This window comes from Centruroides sculpturatus, unplaced genomic scaffold (assembly GCF_000671375.1).
Source record: "Centruroides sculpturatus isolate CEXI.00-Female unplaced genomic scaffold, Cexi_2.0 scaffold36, whole genome shotgun sequence".
Taxonomy (NCBI): Eukaryota; Metazoa; Arthropoda; class Arachnida; order Scorpiones; family Buthidae; genus Centruroides; species Centruroides sculpturatus.
This window is the reverse complement of record NW_019384384.1, coordinates 112,079-125,129: the sequence shown is the minus strand read 5'-3', so window position 1 is coordinate 125,129 and position 13,051 is coordinate 112,079. Positions and strand designations below refer to the sequence as shown.

At 23.9% G+C, this 13,051-nt stretch overlaps 2 protein-coding genes across 3 annotated transcripts in view; one reads left to right on the top strand and one right to left on the bottom strand.

Annotated features, from left to right (window-relative positions):
• Positions 1-13,051, top strand: part of LOC111617995 — a 97,472-nt gene that overhangs the window by 37,260 nt on the left and 47,161 nt on the right. The window lies entirely within an intron of this gene.
• LOC111617994 (zinc finger protein Gfi-1b-like) overlaps positions 1-13,051 on the bottom strand; it is a 31,367-nt gene that overhangs the window by 2,024 nt on the left and 16,292 nt on the right. Inside the window, exon 1 of one of the 2 annotated variants that reach the window (XM_023359402.1) lies at positions 11,384-11,753. The exons of the other annotated variant lie outside the window; for it this stretch is intronic. The gene's annotated coding sequence lies outside the window, so the exon portion shown is untranslated. Of the gene's footprint in view, positions 1-11,383; positions 11,754-13,051 lie in introns of those variants that run through there. 2 annotated transcript variants of the gene reach the window in all.

The window sequence follows — 13,051 nt, the reverse complement described above, 5'->3', positions numbered from 1 at the left end:
AAAGTGTCGCTGAAAAACCTTTACAGACTGCTTAAAATTATGAGATTTTAAAGAAAATTTTAATTTTTTAATAAATAATTAAAAATATAGCTATGATTTTAAAATTGTTATTATGTCTCTTATACTATTTTCTATTAGTTTTCAATAATAATGTTGAAAGATAATGCAATATTACTAAATATATCTCACGAGTCAATAATAATTGAGTTATATTATTATTATTATTATTATTATTATTTTCCTGTAAGATGTAAAAAATGGTATAATTTTAGTGAAATCTGTATTTTAAAATTTTATTTTCATATTTCACACTAAAATTTTTGTCAACTTAAATTTTGTTTAAAATCAAAAGTAAAGAAAACAACTGGAAACAATCATTTTGAATAAAATAATTATGTTGATAAATCAATAACGAAATTATAATTTTTTTTCGTATATTTCATACAAATTTTAATTTTTTTTTCTTAAAGTTTATTTTAATAATCAGTGAATAAGCGAAACGCAAAGTGTAAGAAAAGGTGGTAAAACTTTCAATTTCAAATTCCATGTGCTTTAGTTATTTCTCACGTAGTATTCGGCATAGTTAACAGCTACAATAAGGACCGAGAACAGATGCCCTACAGGTGGGCTCTATTTGCGGTCCACCACACCTGCCTTGTCTATCTGTACGATTTGAAGGAGGCAATCGTCCAGGAAATGTACCGTGGTTTTTTTCTTTCTCTCTTGCCCTATTGTGCTGGGAAAGGGCAGCCTTGTAGACTAACCATTCGATTTGATTGGTTGTAGAATATGCGTTATACAACGAACGATGCGTCATGGAAGAAAAAGGTTCGCTCCAAAATGAAAGATTACTTTTTTTTTCTTTTTTTTTAAATTGATTTTGATTAATAATTAAATTTGATGCGTTGATGGTGAATTTATTGAAGTAGAAGCTGTTACTTTATATTTAAAGTTTCACAAAATATAAATTTTATTTCTATATTTCTAATTTATGTAGAAGAAATCCGTGCGAGCTGGAGAAGAACCAGAAATTTTGACATTGCTAATAGAAGTTTAACATTCGATTTAACCGTAATTCTTTTTTATTGCACGTTTATAATAAATATGCATAAAGAGACTACACTATTACATTTGACTAATTTGTAAATTTTATAATAATCCTAATATAAACATAAAATTATTTTAAATGCGATTATTGTTAAGAATAAAAATTGTATTTAGCAAAACTTTATCAAAAACTAAATTTTAAGTTATTTGAAAATGAAGAATGTTCCTTTAAATAACAATTGAAAAAATATTGTAAAACAAATTAAGAATAAATTTATAATTTACTTTTAATAGTTGAAAACTAAATAATTTGAATAATTTCGCCATTATACCAGTTTCATAAAATAAATTTTAAATTTGTCAGTAAAAATTTCGTTTCAAATGAATTTATAACCAGGCCTAAAACATTGAAATTAGAAAAGTATACTTTTACGTTTCTTTACACTTTAATCTTATTTTTAAATCATTTTTTTTTTTAATATTTCAACTTTTACAGGTAAAGTTAATGTAATTTATTCGTAATTGAAAGTAATATAAGAATTATTTTTATCAATTTATAAAAGCAATTATAATCTGTAGTAGGATTAAGTATCATTCGATAAAATAAAATTTGCATACATTTAAGTTTATAATTTAAAACATGCAAATAAATCTAAGTTTATAATAATATAGTCTAAACATGTCAATCATTCAAATGACTTTTCTCATGTATAATTTATTAATCGTGATTTATATTACCATAATAATAATAAAGAGAATTAAATATAGGCTATAGCTTACTTATAATGAGCTATTTTGATGATAGCCTCCTCATATTAAAATAATTCCATCTTATTCTCATCTTAATCTTTGTTTTAATAAAAAAAAATCATCAAGATTAGATTATTAATTGATGTGTTTATTTTATATATAGCATGTATTTGACTAGTGAGGAGTTATTTGAGTAAAATTTTCAAAATATAAAATTCATTAGAAGTAAAATTTAAGTTTACATCTAAAAATCTTTATAATAATCGATTCAAAAATAATTATAAAGAGAGTTATGAAGACTTGCTCACTTCTAATTCGTAAAATAAATTCTCTGATTGAAGGTAATCAGAACAGACAGGATTGCAAACAGAATAGAAGCAAATTATGCTAACTTATAATTTGTAAAAATACAATTTATTACTTGAAATTGATCCCTTATTTAAAAAATATAAGTTAAAATAAATTGTTTTCATTAAATATGAAAATATAAAAACTTTATAGAATGAGGCAAAACAAATGAGAACAGATTCCAAACTTGTATAGATTTATTTTGTATAAAAAAAAATTATTTTAGATGAATAATAGTTATTAATTTTCATCATAACTTTATAAATTCAGTGAAATTTGATCTATCATCAAACTTACATCAAATAAAATTTTATAGATTTATTTAAATAATAACTTATAGTAATAGGCTATTACTTAAATAAAACTATAGAATTTTGTTGTTTGTAAGATTTTTTACTAATATTTATGCCTTATAAACCTTATAAAGTTTAAAATTATAATGCTACACCTGAAAAAAACTAATTTAAAATGACATAGAAATTAATTACATAGGCCTACTAATATCAGATTTTAAGTTTTTGTGATATGAGCCTACTAATTATAAAAATTAGTAAAATTTGGAGTGAAGTCTGAATTAATCTGTAATAAGAGTCTCTTAAAAATAATTAATACTAAGTTTAGTTTTTCTCCATTTGATTTAATTTTTGTTCTTTCACACAGAATTAAATAGAAGTAAAACAATTAATTAATATTTGTTTTTTAAAATATTTTGCTGGTGGATATTCGTATCAATTATATTACATAAGTTAATATACGTATAAGAATCTAATTTTTATGAAGAGAATATCTCAAAACATTTAGACCAAAATCGTAATTTTCAGTAGATAATATAATGCAAACTGTAAATACTTTTAATATAAAATTCCTATATACTTTATGCTTTAAAAAGAGCCTTATTTTACCAATATTTAAATAAATTATGTGGTAAACTGAATATTGACTTTTACATTATCGTGGTTGGAATAAATCTAACATAAAGTATTTGAAAACAAAACATTAAAGAAATGCAAAAATCTAAGATGCTAAGAAAAATCCATTAACTGCCAAAGTAAAAACATTTTAAAACAGAAAACTGTCTTCTTACCACAAATCCATCAAGTTAAAAGTAAATAAAACTACATAAAAGAAAATCGAAGCTGCGTTGAAATCTAGAAATATTAGTAAAAATTTATGTAGAGCTAATCAATAAAATGTAGACTATTTATATTTGATTTGCTAGATATTTAGAATGCATTAAAATTAATTCTAAGAATATAGGCCTGTAAACTTTCACCGAACAGTAAATATGAATTTAAAATTAATATATATATATATATATCAATAAAGATAAATGATACACAGGCCTATACAATAGAAACATATTATTTTGTTCTGATTTTTATCATTTAAATATCTATAATTGTAGTAGTACATCGAAGGCATAGTACAAATTAAATTCATTACGAATTTTATAAAGTCGATCGATGAAATTATTTATTTACAAACATTTAGCTTTTGTAAGGTAAAAAAAAAAACATTTGCCTACAAGGATCTTTTAAACAATGCAGATTCATAATCTTGCATTAAAACTTTCCTAAGTTCGTAAATGGATCGAATATGAAACAAAATATAGTAAAATTTTACATAGAGTTTTTAGTGGTTATCTCTTATGATATATAACTTGTATAAGTTACAAATGAAAAATATATATTTTTACCAAGTAGCTATTAAAAATAGTAAGTCCAAGTACGCAATTCATACAGATTTGTTATTTTGTAGGAGATTTAAACATGATAAAATAATTTTTAAAAATAACAAACTAGATTTATCTCTTGTATTTCAATAAGATATCAATTTATATTAGGCTATGAATACATTTAAACTTGCTATAAACGTGTTAAATTAAGCATTAAAAATATTAACTATTTAAGTATTGGCTTAATTTTTTCGATTAAAAATTAGCCACATAAATTTATTAAAAATTTGCATCAATTATTAAATGAAAATCGTATATTGCGTATTAACATCCTATTTACAAAATATATAAGTTTTAAAATAAATGATCAATATTCTTGTTCGAAAATCTTCCAGTTCCAGTTCCAGTTCGAAAATCTTCCAGTTCGAAAATCTTCCAGTTCGAAAATCTTTATTATGATTCTTCCAGTTTTTAAACCATAACTAGCATTAGACTATTTAATGTCTTTTTTCATTACACGTATGGTCGGTTTCAGTTGCGAGTAAGTCCACCCTGGACGACAACCTATTCGGCTCATTGTATTCGTCCCATGCAAAGAAATGGGTCCATCTCTGTTAAAATGAATGAATGAATGGTAAGCCATAATAGATGAGAAGGAGAGACAGTTTTGTGTCATTTAAATTAAGATCAAGGATTTTACTTTTTTTTGAGTGAAGCATGTGTAGAAACTACTGTAATTTCCTTAACGTTACTAAATGGTTTATGTTGCTCAGTTGTTTTAATCAAGATTTTTTTCAACTTTTGTTTTTAAATAGCCTATGTACTGTATAGGCTTACCATTCTACAGCTTAAATAAAATGCATATCACATTTCTCTAATGAATGCAATAAAAACATGTTAATTTTTGAAAAGTTCTCTTGATCATCTGTATTAATTGATAGCCTTTATATTTGTTGTAATTCATAGCCACTCTGTAAACTTAGTCTGGTTCTGAATCAATATTAATTGTTATTGCTTTCTCGGGACGACAAATTTCAATTCATTTCATTAAAGTGCAGGAAACAAAATTGCCTAGAGACATGTTCAGCTCAAACTAACTCATTAGCTGGAATATTAAGTAGCTTTATTAAATAACAACTATATTATAAATTATATACAGTAGTTATATCAATTTTAATAAACTATTTAATTCTAAAGATAAAGCTTCATGTTCTTCTGTTTATATAATGAGAGCATATATGGAAATGTCTAAATAAAAATAGATTAATAATTTTAATTTAAATTATTTAATATTAAATACAAACTATAAGTGAAATATTCTGCAATTTATTTAATGATTATTTTACATTTTTTACAGAATGTATTACTGTAAACAAATTCAATTCAATCCTTTTTCATTTCACAAAATTAAATTCGTTCCGAAAGATCGCTAGGTATTTTGTTGACAGATTAGCATTAGTAAATGTACCATTTAAACAGATTCTAGCTTTCGATAATTCCATAGAAGCTAAGCAAAAGCGGGATAACTGTTTATCGGATGTCAGGATCTTGTAACTTGAGATAGAACAGGGTCACGCTCTGTTAAAAACTTCTCCGGTTACATACAGGGTCATTTTAACCCACTTAGATTCTGACCGCAGTCTTCGGGGTGGCCCAGAAATTCTCTCTTCTAACTCGATATCTTTGTAGTTTTCGAACATTGTTTATAGGAGAAAATTATTTGATATTTAAGATATCAGAAAATTTGATGACGCATCTATGATTTGGCAATAAAAGAAAGAACTAACAATTCTTCCCTTCGGCACTATGGCATCACGGAAATAGGCAATTTGCAGCAACAGTTACCAATTGATTGCTGTTAAAACAGCACACGATTTTGTGTAGCCTTCGGGGATTTGTGCAAACAGGCACTTTCGCTTTCCCAGTCTCGTTTTATTTTGTTTTTTTTTTTTTTTCNATTATTATTATAAAAATTTTAGTAAAAAACTTAATATTTTTATGTTTTAGATAATGTCGATCGGGTAGTCAGTGAATTTGATAAAACTTCAATAAATCTATAAAATATACATAGATCATTTAAAAGATTAGACAGACTCATGCTAAGAAGAATATGTTCTGCATATGATATATAATGTAGCTTAATGACTTGTTTTGTGAATTTATGTTCGTTTTAAATTTATATTTGTACAATTTCATTCAATACTATTCTGTATTTTGCGATAAACTTTTCTAGTAATTGTTTTATTTTCATCACTGGTAATAAATAGAAGTGTTTATCAATAACGAAGCAAGGAAATTTGGCATATATGGAAAAAAGTAAAAAGATTCTTCTCATATAGAGCCTATATATAGGTTATATTAAGTCTCAAGTTATTTTGCTCGAACTATATGTAATCATTATTGATTTAATGAATATAGGTACTGTACTTTAGATCAATTTGCGCCTATGGCCGGGCCAAATTGGCCACACACTCTCGCTTTGTCGCTGGTTTTATAATAAAGTATTTATTTTTTATCACTTGAAAATTGGGTTCATTCTGTAAAATTATGCCTATATTGATATTTTTATATTATGAATATATTAGCCTATATAGCCTAACCTAACACATATTGCTGAAACAGTACAGTACATTTTACTGCAAGTTTTTCATGTGATAACTTTTATATAAATAAAAAATAGAAATAAAACAAAAAGAATAAAGTCATGCATATTGATAAATACAAATATGAATCACTTTTTCAATTGTATTTTGGATGAAATAGCACAGACGGTTTACAAGAAGATACACAATTTTATAAGGATAATATTTAAAATGTTATTTCTATACTTTTCACGTGAATTTTATGAAGAGGCTACACTTTATAGAATTTTAAAGTTAGAGTTAAAACAACTTTTTGACGAAAAAGAAAAAATTAAATCTAACAAAAATTACATAGAATATAAAACAATTATTCCGAAATGTAGTTGGATTAATATACTGGGAATTGTTCATGTTATTATAATCATTAATTAATTCTTATGGAATTTTCGTCAACAAGAAATATCATGCGAAAATATTCTTATCTCGGATTTTGGATAGGATGATAAAGTATAAATATCCTACTTCTCATATTTATAATAGCCTATTTATAATATAATATAAGTTATAATGTGAGAAAACTTTTCCCATATTATAAGTATAAATAAGAAAAACAGTATAAATAATATATCATTGTAATATAAAATACAAAGTTTCTAACACTAATAACGATCTGTTTATAATTTTTTATAATTTCCGAAGACAAAAGTAAGATTAGTTTATTTAGTCTGATTTCTATTAAATAAGTTTTAACATACTGTATTTTAAAGTTTAGAAGGATCCATTTTTTAAATTATAGCCTATTCTAAAGTTAAGATAGTGCAGCTTGTCCAAATGCAATGGGCGAAAGAGCTTTCGAGACCTAATATTAATACGTTCGTAGTTTGAAAAATATTAAACATTTATTTATCGAATAAAATAATAAAATTTAAAAAATATATAAAGTTATTCATAAACTGTTTGTACTGTTTACAGATATCATGTAGGCCTATTGCTTTTTTGTGACTTAATAAAAAAATTGGTTCTTGATACTAAAAAGTGCTGATTTAGAGCGGATTATGAAATTTTTAATTTGTAAAGGAAACGATAAAGAGATGAGTTAAAATTTAACAATTAGGCTACATAAATATAGACTTAAATATATATAGCCTATATATATAAAACGTTTTAAATAAGAGCTAAAAATATCTGTTCAGATAGGAATGAAAAACGTGATCTTTACGTTGAGAAACTTGTCACAAAGGTTATCGATTTGTGGTCGATAGACAACAGACGAATTTCTAACAGCATTAATTTATTACAAAATTCAAGTCAGAACTTTCAAAATAATAAATTTGACTAGTTTAATGAAATATTAAACTTTTAAAAGGTAAAGGCGAAGTGAAAGATTTAATTTCTCAAAAGTTTTTAAACACTGGAAAAAACAAAAGCTATTGATTTCTTGTCATTTCAACTCCAAGAAGACATAAGTTCGATTCAACTATAGAATCAAATATCAATGTAGTTAAGAATAGACTATAACTATCTTTGGCAATTTTAAGAAATTTATTAAATCAAATTTAACAATTAAATACGTAAATCTAAATAGACTACGTGTATATTTACCTAATATCTGTATATCTATGTAATAATTTATTTTATAATATCTCTGTATGAATTATTACATAGATTTTGTGTAGCCTTCGGGGATTTGTGCAAACAGGCACTTTCGCTTTCCCAGTCTCGTTTTATTTTGTTTTTTTTTTTTCTATTTCATCTTACAGAATTTGATATTTTCTGTGTACTAGGATTTTATCAGTAGGCCTACACCAAGAGTTTAAGACTTTTCATGATTTCCTGTTATTGTTATCATTATTATTACAGTATTGCAGTTGTTAGAGCTTACTCAACCCTTCTACCGAAATATATGAAAAATCTAAACATTTGAATTTTTCAAATGTAGCCTATGTTTAAATCTCTTATTAGCTATCTATTTTTAAAAACTGTAAATAGAAATAGTTATCATTTTTCAAATCCTTGACAGAAAAATNAGATAGGAATGAAAAACGTGATCTTTACGTTGAGAAACTTGTCACAAAGGTTATCGATTTGTGGTCGATAGACAACAGACGAATTTCTAACAGCATTAATTTATTACAAAATTCAAGTCAGAACTTTCAAAATAATAAATTTGACTAGTTTAATGAAATATTAAACTTTTAAAAGGTAAAGGCGAAGTGAAAGATTTAATTTCTCAAAAGTTTTTAAACAACTGGAAAAAACAAAAGCTATTGATTTCCTGTCATTTCAACTCCAAGAAGACATAAGTTCGATTCAACTATAGAATCAAATATCAATGTAGTTAAGAATAGACTATAACTATCTTTGGCAATTTTAAGAAATTTATTAAATCAAATTTAACAATTAAATACGTAAATCTAAATAGACTACGTGTATATTTACCTAATATCTGTATATCTATGTAATAATTTATTTTATAATATCTCTGTATGAATTATTACATAGATAACTTATGTACTGTACAGTATAGTACAGTACAGTACAGTACAGTACCGTAGATATGTTCAAAATCATCGAAATCAAATTAATTTAAGATTACTATTATTATTAAGTATAAATGAAATAAAATTTTTATTTATACTTGAATATTAGAATTATTTCACTGGTTTAAGAATTATTTAGTTCAATGAAATATAATATAAATTGGTTTGATCAATGTTCTATTTAATGATTTAGAATTAAAAAATTCAAAATTAAATAATAAATAATCTATTATACTTACATAAATGATTAAATTATCAAAAAATATTTTATTATTTTGTAAATTTCCTATCCCATAGCACAGAATAATTACTTAATCAATTAAGTTTTATTTTTAAAATTAAGTGAGCAAAATTAAATTAAACTTGAAAACTGTTTAAAAATGTTAATATATTAATAGATAGCCTATATTTTACAGTGCCTCTATTAAATAAATAAATAAAACTGGCAGCAATTAATCTTTCTAAATCTCAACGTCTTAACTTAAAATTGTTGTCAATTTGTTTCACTGATTAATTCATTTATTGATTTTATAATATTTTTGTATTGATGAACTAATTTTCTATTTAAAGTATTAATTTTTGTATTTAAGTCGCATTTAATAGAAAAGTAGAATCATTTTCTTGTTTTTTATCTAAAAATTATTCTCAGTATTATACCAATATGATTAACCAAAACTGTTTGTATTTATTTGAAGCTTAAAATACAGTACTTTCAGATTAGTTGAAAAATCAATTACAGTTAAAATCATTTGTAATAAACGAAATGTTTTTAGTAAATTAAGTCCGACGTTTCATTCTGTTATAAACATGGTTAACGAAGAAATATTAATTTATAAGATAAAATTTGATTTTATAAAATCATAAAATTACGGAAATTATACCTTACCAAATAAAAATTCACAAGAAACTTAAACCTTAAGATTTCATCGAGTTTGTTTGGATGAAATGTTTTAAATTAAATATTAATATAAATTAAGTTTACCCTTGATTAGAAAAATAAAAATTTTAAATTTTAAGTAGTTAGATAAATATCTGTATAAAAATAACTTATAGGTTTTGAGGCTTTTTGTTTAATAATGTAAAAAACTGACTCTTTAAAAACTGAATTTAAAATTATTATAAGTTAAAAGACTAAAAGATTATCGAAATAATCAATAACTTATTATTGTATAGTCTAACGAGTTAAAATTATCGTTGAACATCGTAGTTAAACTAGTACTTATACCCCTCAAGTAAATTCGAAATAATTTTTTTTTAGAACAAAATATTTAACCACTATAACATCTTTATGCATAAGTTTATTTCATTAATGTTAGGAAATTTCGGCATTCATTAATCTGTAAATTTATAAAATTATCGATGTTTGCGTTTTGGTTGAAAGTGTAAGTAACAGTTAGAATTAGACTTGAAACATTTATCAAAACAAGAAATTCTTATTTTAAATATAGACTTTATTAATATTCAAATTTATTTCTGTTTTTTAATAGTTATAAAGTAATTAATCTAATTTTTTTTAATCTTAAAAAGATTTACATATTAGAAAGCTATTTAATTCAAAATAAAAAAAAAACTTCGGTTAATCAAAAAAGAACTAGAAAAAGATTATTAGGCCTATTATACTGGTTTAGATTCGAAAAATTTAATTGCTCAAATTAAAACCAATAAATGGATTACATTTAGATTATTAAACTTTTAATACTCTAGGCTGAATCTATTTTCATAATATATATACTGTATTAATTTAGCGCATAATTTAATCGGAGATAAATTTAATAATAATATAAATAAATTAAATATTTTAATTAATTTATTAAAAATAGTTTAAATTTAGCGCGTATAGCTATTTAATTTATTGTAAAAAATAAAATATTAATGTTTATAAATAATAATAATAATAAACGAAATTGTACCCAATCCAAATAGAATAGTCTATTGTTTTGAATAAAGCTAAGAGAAATCAGATTTTATCTTTAATAATTACGATTTTTCAAATCTGAAATTAAACCTAAAATATATTTTGTACACTACCTATAATATAGATATTAAGTTATGTATTTATATTAATTTAACCTAAATTAATTTTCTTTTGTTTTAGTCCATGCTATAGTGTCTATTTCTTTGTTTCTTTAAATTTATACTAAGAAATTAAAATATAAAATTAATCTTATATTTGTTTTTCTTGAAATTTTACATGTGATTTATAAAATATTTTAATTTCTTTACTAGAAAATAAACTGAATTTCAAGTTTACAATCTGTTTCTAGTGATTTAATTTCACATATATCTTAGGCCTGTAGACAAAAAGCTATTATTATTTTTGTATTTTTCTAAAGCTTATTCATTATTATGAATAAATAATATAATATTGTTCCAATAAAATTAAAATAATCTATCATGCAATTGATTTTAGTTTAAATTTACGAAAAATCTAAATTACTCACGTTTGAAAACTGGATCCAAATATCTGTTTTGAACTTTGCTTAACTAGACTAAGGTACTTATGAAATTTCTGAAAATAGACCTAATGAATGTTATCGATAAAAAAAATCTGAATTTTCTTTCTGTTTAAATTTACATACTCTGATGAAAAAGACAAAGCAGCTTATAATGAAGTTCAGTATATACATCAAGACATTCATTCAATAATTTTTACGTTATAAACTAAGAAGATTTTTAGAGATTTTCAAGTTGCGATAGCATCTTCATGTCCTCTGGGTTTAACAGAAATTTTTATCGTTCAGCTAACTTATCAACCACAAACGGCAGAGAGCTAACATAAATGCAAAAGCAGCATCGTGCAGTCATCCCTAGAAATCGTCCAATAGAAGATGACTATTTTCAACGCGACCAATAAGCTTTCCAACGGCTCATTTCCTACTCACTATTGTCCAATAGAAACGATTTATGAATTGAACAGCCATTATTCGATAAATATGCTTTTAAAAATAAAATCTTTTCCACTCATCTATATACAATATGAAGGATCATTTACTTCATTTTAAATAACTAAGTTTTTTTAAAAAATATTTTTAATCATTATATAAAGCTTATAAATATTTATAAAATAATTTAGCACGTTTCCTATTTTATTTCTGAATTAAAATTACTATAAAGAAGACAAATTTCGTAATATTTACAACTAAATAAATGGTAAATTTATATATATTTGACTTCGGGTAGTTGGCAGTTATCAAAAGAAAAAAAGTTTAGAGAGGTTTTAAGTCTAAATTAGTCTAGTAATTTGACTAATATAATTTATTCTTATATTTAAAACATCATCAATGTTCTGTTTTTTATTTTACAATAATAATTAAATTGTAATAATAATTACAATTTAAGATACAGCTTCGATTTCTTAAACTGAAACTTTCAATTAAATTTAATTCTGTTTTATAATATAACTATGATTTATGTTTTCTACGATTATTTGAAACTAAGTAATTAAAAAGAAAATAAGTGAGTAAATATGATAGAAATATTTTTTAAAAATATTAATTAATAACCCCCTAGTTTATACTATTAAGCCTAAATTACTAATAATTAAACAAATTTTTTAAATTTTTGTTTGACCAATTTAATAAAAAAAGGTAATAAATATTTTATTCTAATGTAAATTTTTCTTAAAATTATAATATACGACTTTCAAAGTTGAAGTAAATTTACGATTAAACTTATCAAATTTTAAGTATGTAACGATTTTAAAAAAACAATATTTATTCAGCTCCTATCATTAATGGATAACGTAACGAAATTTGTTTGATTTTCTGTATAATTCTGTGGTTTTTCCCAGTCGATGACAATCAGAGATGTCCATCCATTCAAAAGACGTACAAAGAACACTCCAGATGCACACATACAGACACAGCACGTTGAAACGAGCAACGATTCTCTAATCTTTCATTGGCCAGAAAGACATCACATGATGTTTTAAAGGCGTGGTAACGTAAAGACCGCCTCCTTTTTCTTGTTCCAAGCAGCTGTTTCGTTCGAATACATTTCTTGTTCTTTTGTCTGGTTGGATCTAAAAGCGTAGACCTTTTCAACACTTTTAATGCTGCTCTGAAGGATTACAAATGAATATTTCCAAAAGGAAATTCGGTTTTGTATTC